The following is a 7,535-nucleotide window of genomic DNA, read 5'->3' on the forward strand; positions in this document are numbered from 1 at the left end:
AGTTCTTAGTACTCACCTCAAGTTCTGGTATCCAGTTATTTAAGTATATAGACTGTTTGATATGTATTTCAATGTTAAGATAATTTGCTTTTTAAAATATAAATTAGAAAATTAAAAATGACAGTTGTAATCTAATGATGATTATGTGTTTGTTTTTATTTTTAGCTTGATGATGGAGTAGTATACAGCGAAGAGACAATCTCTGGCAAGTTTTTGTAGAAAAATGTTTCAGTGCCTAGTCTGAAAAATAACAGTTTCAGTTCTTTGGAACTCTAAAACATATTTTCCTCATATCTTTTGTCTTCATTTTCATAATGAAGTACTTTGCTATGTAGCTGTGTACATACCACTACAGTTATAGGAAGTTTCGGTCTACAGTCCATCTAAAGGACCAACCTGCCTTATACATCTCAAGGAATTCAACTGATGAAATAATTTGAACTAATCAAAGAATAAAATTTTAATGTTCTGAAGACTTTATTTTCACTTATTATTTGTTAAATGCTGGACTATATTAGGAAAATGTTTTCAGAAATCATTTTAAGTACATAGATCAGTGTTTCTTACAGGTAAAATGCTAAAATAAGCTGCCTATAATAGGTACGAATTATATTTTTGAGTTTTGTAGAATATTACAAATTAACAAAACAAAAAGTGTTTAATTTATGCAACAAATATGTTCACACAAATTTGGTAGGACTTTAAAAAGAATCAATGTTTGACAGATCTGTTTCATTTACACTGCATATACTGTATTATCTTTCATAGCATTAGGTGCCTTGTACTTTAAATCTGTGACAAACCATGACGAATTTTTAAAGGGGAAGTATTACTGTAAAATGAAGAATTATGTATTTCTAAAGGCTGTAATGCTGTAAATTTAATTGATAAAGCTCTGCTTATTTAGAGTTTTGAAGAAATATCCTCTCTTCAATTGAACATTTTCATAATGGAATGATGTAAATTGAAGTGATAAAGTATTATTAAAATAAAATGTTTATATATATGTGTGTGTGTATTACAGATCTACCAATTGGTTTCTGATTTTTTCATATATAAATATGCAAAATTGTTCTAGAACTGGATGCCTCTTTTTAAAATAATTTTAGTTTTCCTAAATAAATTTTTATGATTAAAAACCAAAGAAGGGAGGCAAGAAGAAATTCTACTTTAAAAATTACAGTTGTACTTTTCCTCTACCAAGATTAAATTAAGTATAAAATACTCCTGATTTAACTCTTAGACTTACATCCTTATTGTGCAGCTGCTCCTGGACTTTACTCACTGTAGACCTCAGAGGATTAATGTATGTCCCAGAATCCATTCAGTCTTTTGATTAATCAGAATCCATTTCCTTCTCAAGTTTTGTGAGACTAGTTCATTTCTCTTTAGAATTTCTAAAGAATTGAATTATGATTCAGTTCAAAGAATTATGATTTTTAAGAATTCCCTTTGTAATGCTTAGCTTCAGTTTGTCTTATTCACAATCTTAAAATTGCTTTGGTGTTACTATAAGTCTAAAGTGAAGTTTAGCTTGTCCTGAGAATTTTTATATTACATTAATTTAAAAGATTGTTTCTTGCTAACATTAAATTTTAAAAAACAGACATCTGTTCTCCTATTTGGTGCCACCAATAAATCTTATGCTGAAAATCATAATTGATTTTGTTAGCTTGGCACAGGTTAAAGGCGTGTAAAGAATGTGGACTTCTAAGAAATTTTATCCTGGGAAGAACTACTGAAGTAACATTTCAGTTACTCAAAGACTAAGTTTGGTTGAAATTTATTATCTGTATACCTCTCTACTTTCTATTTTTGCTGTTTTGACCATTGCCAGTACTTCTTGGCAATTACAGGATGAAATAGTTGAAACAGTGATAGTGAAATTAAAACTTTAAATTATTCTCTAAATATGGTAGGAAAAGAAGTTGAAGTCAGAAGTTTTTAGTTGTCCATGTGCTCTGTGTTCATATGCCATACAGATCATGTGTTGTCACTCAGGATTCCAGAAGTAGTAAGCCTTGTTAATATATTGGAAAAATCTTGAGGAGGTCTTCTTCCACTTGGCTATTATGCTTTTTATCAATGAACAGCCTCTTTAGAAGGAAGCAGTATTATTGCTTACCTGAAAGTATGAATTACTACTGCTTTGCAGTATTATCTTCTCTCCTAGTTATATCTATTTCAATGATTTTTATATTTGAATACTGTAACCATGGCAAATGAGCAGTTGAGGACTTCCTTCCTGCATCTTTGTAGTTGAGGGTTCATCTTCTCAAGAAATAGTTATGGTAGATTACTTCCATGCTGTGATTACCTAGAAATCTAGCTAACAGGGCTCTGTCAGAATGTGACAGCAGTCACATTGTGGACCTTTGGAACTATTGGGAGAGGCTACATTGAAGTATTTGCTAACGTCCTTCATCTCTTGGAACAGTGTTGGCCTGTGATTATATTTTTCTGAATCTAAAGACCCAAATAGAGATTTCTAATATCTTGTTTCAGTCTTCTACTTTTCTTCCCATACATAATTTAAATCCCATTATTGTATAATGTTTCAAATTATGACCTTGATGAAAGGGAGTCTGCTGTTTTGTACTATGTGTTAAACGAACATCAGAATCTCTACTAAAACAAAACCAAAAAGCGAGGCAGCCTTAAAAGCTTAGGTGAACACTTTGAAGCTTAAAAAAGCCATTAGGGGTACATAAGATACCTATAATTATTCCTGTAAATAAATTTTGATTTAAAAAAATGATTTTTTTAATTGACTTCTATCAGCCTGATTAACCCCTTAAACTGATTTTTCCACTGGCAAGGAACAAATAAAATTCATTTTTTCTATAGAATTGAGCTCACAAGGTAAAATGAATGTTCTCAGAATTATACAGTCTTATTTCAGAAAGAATGCTAATGCTGCTTTATAGTCAGTCGTGCAGAGCCAATTTGGGGTTGCAAGGTATGACTTCTATGGAATCCAAGGTTTTTCGTCAGGCACTTTGGTAAGATCTGTAACACTAATTCTCAGTGTGCTGGCTGAAGAAGCAAAATGTCCTTAAGGAAGGATAAAGTAGGAATTAATTTTAACATATATTTCCCAGAATCGTATTAGCAAATAAATGAAATGTTATTTTTATATCAAGCAATTCTAGTTGTAATCCTGCATCATTTCTGCCTACTTTCTTTTTGAAATAGTTATTACTAAATAATATTATAGGAAGAGTGAAAAAAAACAGAAATGACTGTTAGCTGTGACATCTGCAGATTTATATGGCTAGCATAATTGTGTGCTGACTTTTCTTCAGTAGTGACAAGGCATACATGCAGAATTTGAAGGTAGGGTTCTACTTTATTAGTATGTCATGTACCAAAGATTCCATTTAGATAAATTGAGGTACTTTTTTTACATAGACTTGCAGGTTTTAGACCCACCCCATTTCCTTTTTAATACTATTAGTTTCATTCATCTGTGGAAAAATTAAGTATTTCATAGTTCATACTCTATATATACTCCATAGGAGATTTCCTTTTAAATATTGGAAACCTTTAAAAAACTGGAGATAGAAAAGGGGTTCATTATAAATTTGAAGCAAATAATGACCACCAAGAATTTATTGTTATATTAACATGAAACTTTTTTATTTTTGCCATCAGGCACCAAGAGTACATGATAATTGAAATCTCTATTTTAATTTTAACTCATTTTAATGATTACCTTATTTTCATTGTGATTTTTTTTTGTTTTCTAAGAAAAAATTGTGCTTTGTGTATCTTAGAAACTAAGCATCTTTTAATGTCATTGCATTTATAAAACAATGCTTTCCTATAAAATTTCCTATATGAAATATATATATTAGAATGACAGCTAATGAAATCATTGACATATATTTAAGGGAAAATTGCATATGAAAAGAAATTAGTATTCTTTGGTTAGGCATATTTGCCAAAATGCTAAAGTGAAATGGCAAAATCTCCAATGAGAACATTTTGAATTTTTGTAACAAATGATTTTATTTTTCATATGGGGGTTTGGAGTGGAGAAGTACTCAGATGATGACACGATTTCCTTCATGATACTAATATTTTAAAGGTGGAAAAGAAAACCCTCCAAATTGAAACTTTGAACAAGGTAATTCACTAAATTCCTACTTGGTTTTCCTATACCTAGTTTTAATTATGGCAAATAATAATAAAGTCAGGCATTGGTATTTGTTAACTTCAGTGGATCTTTGTAAGACAGGCAGAGATTTTTGTTTCAAGAATCTTACTTATTTTGGACATAAGGTGAAAACAGCCTCAGAATCTTACTGCCAGTATTTGTTTATTCAGAATAGCTCTCAATTTTCTTTTTTTCCTCAACAAAAAAATTCAGTGTCAATCAGTTAGATCATGTAACATCCAAAGCAAAATTTTGTGGAAGGCTATCTGTGTCATGATATTCTGGTATAAAGGGTAATACACTAAGTTCTTTTGACCTCTGCAGTAGTTTAGTGCAAAATTATATGTATTTTAATATATGTGTTCCAAGTAGAGTTTTTGAGAGACAATGTACTAAAAGACCAGTGGCTCTAAAACTTGAGGATTTCACCAGCATCTCTTGCAGGGCTTGCTGGTCCCCACTCCACAGTTTCTGATTGAGAAGTGTTAGAGAAGGCCTGGGAATTTGCATGTCTAACAGTTTCCAGGTAATGCTCCTGCTGATGGTCCTAGGAATCATTTGTGAATCATTACCCTGAGGAAACAGTCTTGTTCTGATAGGTGGGGCCATGCTCAGTAAATCTTTAATCCAATTTTCTGTCTCCCATGGGTGGAGCTGTGTTCCCTCCCTGTTGTTTGACCTGAGGCCAAGCTCTGGTGGAAGTAATGAAGATAATGGCAACCTCCTTCAAAAAGAGTATTAAAGATTTACTGAACATGAGTCTTCTGCCAAGAGAATGCACTGGTCATAGCAAACACCCTCTTCCAACAACATAAGAGAAGACTGTATACATGGACATCACCAGATGGTCAATACCAAATTCAGATGGATTATATTCTTTGCAGCCAAAGATGGAGACGCTCTATACAGTCAGCAAAAACAAGACTGGGAACTGACTGTGGCTCAGATCATGAACTCCTTATTGCCAAATTCAGACTTAAATTGAAGAAAGTAGGGAAAACCATTAGACCATTCAGGTATGACCTAAATCAAATCCCTTATGATTTTACAGTGGAAGTGAGAAGTAGATTTAAGGGACTAGATCTGATAGAGTGCCTGACGAACTATGAGCATAGGTTCCTGACATTGTACAGAAGACAGGGATCAAGACCATCCCCAAGAAAAAGAAATGCAAAAAGGCAAAATGGTTGTCTGAGGAGGCTTCTCAAATAGCTGTGAAAAGAAGAGAAGCCAAAAGCAAAGGAGAAAAGGAAAGATATACCCATTTGAATCTAGAGTTCCAAAGAATAGCAAGGAGAGATAAGAAAGCCTTCCTCAGTGATCAGTGCAAAGAAATAGAGGAAAACAATAGAATGGAAAAAAAACTATAGATCTCTTCAAGAAAATTAGAGATACCAAGGGAACATTTCATGCAAAGATGGGCTCAATAAAGGACAGAAATGGTGTGGGCCTAACAGAAGCAGAAGACATTAAGAAGAGGTGGCAAGAATACACAGAAGAGCTATGCAAAGATCTTCATGACACAGATAAGCATGTAGGTGTGATCATTCACCTAGAGCCAGACATCCTGGAATGTGAAGTCAAGTGGGCCTTTTGAAGCATCACTAGGAACAAAGCTAGTGGAGGTGATGAAATTCCAGTTGAGCTATTTCAAATCCTAAAAGATGATGCTATTAAAATACTGCACTCAGTATTCCAGCAAATTTGGAAAACTCAGCAGTGGCCACAGGACTGCAAAAGGTCAATTTTCATTCCAATCCCTAAGAAAGGCAATGCCAAAGAATGCTTAAACTACCGTACAATTGCACTCATCTCACACGCTAGCAAAGTAATGCTCAAAATTCTCCAAGCCAGGCTTCAACAGTACTGAACCGTGAACTTCAGATATTCAAGCTGGTTTTAGACAAGGCAGAGGAACCAGAGATCAAATTCCCAAAATCCACTGGATCATAGAAAAAGCAAGAGAGTTCTAGAAAAAACATCTATTTCTGCTTTATTGACTGTGCCAAAGCCTTTGACTGTGTAGATCACATAAACTGTGGAAAATTCTGAAAGAGATGGTAATAGCAGACCACCTGACCTGCCTCTTGAGAAATCTGTATGCAGGTCAGGAAGCAACAGTTAGAACTGGACATGGAACAACAGACTGGTTCCAAATAGGAAAAGGAGCACACCAAGGCTGTATTTTGTCACCATGCTTATTTAACTTATATGCAGAGTACATCATGAGACATGCTGGGCTGGAAGAAGCACAAGCTGGAATCAAGATTCCTGGGAGAAATATCAGTAACCTCAGATGTGCAGATGACACCACCATTATAGCAGAAAATGAAGAAGAGCTAAAGAACCTCTTGATGAAAGCGAAAGCAGAGACTGAAAAAGTTGGCTTAAAGCTCAACATTCAGAAAACTAAGATCATGGCATCTGGTCCCATCACTTCATGGCAAATAAATGTGAAACAGTGGGCTCCAAAATCACTGCAGATGGTGACTGCAGCCATGAAATAAAAAGACACTTACTCCTTGGAAGAAAAGTTATGACCAACCTAGACAGCATACTAAAAAGCAAAGACATTACCAACAAAGGTCCATCTAGTCAAGGCTGTGGTTTTTCCAGTAGTTATGTTAGATGTGAGTTGGACTATAAAGAAAGCTGAGCATTGAAGAATTGATGCTTTTGAACTGTGATGTTGGAGAAGACTCTTGAAAGTCCCTTGGACTGCAAGAACATCCAACCAGTCCATCCTAGAGGAAATAAGTCCTGAATGTTCATGGAAGGACTGATGTTGAAGCTGAAACTCCAATACTTTGCCCACTTGATGCGAAGAACTGACTCATTTGAAAAGACCCTGATGCTAGGAAAGATTGAAGGCAGGAAGAGAATGGAATGACAGAGGATGAGATGGTTGGATGGCATCACCAACTCAATTGACATGAGTTTGAGTAAACTCCAGGAGTTGGTGATGGACAGGGAGGCAACTCCAGGCAGTTGGTGAAAGGACATGAATAAGCAATTGAACTGAACTGAGCTTTGCCCAGGACCCAGAGATTCCTCAGAGACTGTGACATAATTGTGTTTGAGTGTCTCCTGTGGAGATATGGGTCAGTGGTGGTCTGCTGCAGGGGCAAGGGCTCTGGGTGCAGTAGACTGGTGTGTTGCATAAGCCCTCTTGGAGGCCATTGCCATTAATTCCACCATAGTGCTGCCAGAACATACCCAGGACTGGGGAAACAGACTCTTGTTGGTTATAAACAAAACATTGTGTGTACCAGGACCCAGGAGAAAGGAGCAGTGACCCCACAAGAGACTGACCCTGACTTGCCCAGGAGTATCCAGGAGTCTCTGGCAGAGTGTGGGTTGTTGGTGGTGGCCTGCT

The 7,535-nt window shown here is 35.3% G+C and overlaps 1 protein-coding gene across 1 annotated transcript in view; it reads left to right on the forward strand.

Annotated features, from left to right (window-relative positions):
- SLC35F5 (solute carrier family 35 member F5) overlaps positions 1–1,006 on the forward strand; it is a 39,978-nt gene extending 38,972 nt beyond the window's left edge. Inside the window, exon 16 of the mRNA XM_005898079.3 lies at positions 166–1,006. The gene's annotated coding sequence lies outside the window, so the exon portion shown is untranslated. The remainder of the gene's footprint in view (positions 1–165) is intronic.
- The last annotated feature ends 6,529 nt before the right edge of the window (positions 1,007–7,535 follow it).

Source organism: Bos mutus, chromosome 2, assembly GCF_027580195.1.
Source record: "Bos mutus isolate GX-2022 chromosome 2, NWIPB_WYAK_1.1, whole genome shotgun sequence".
NCBI lineage: Eukaryota > Metazoa > Chordata > Mammalia > Artiodactyla > Bovidae > Bos > Bos mutus.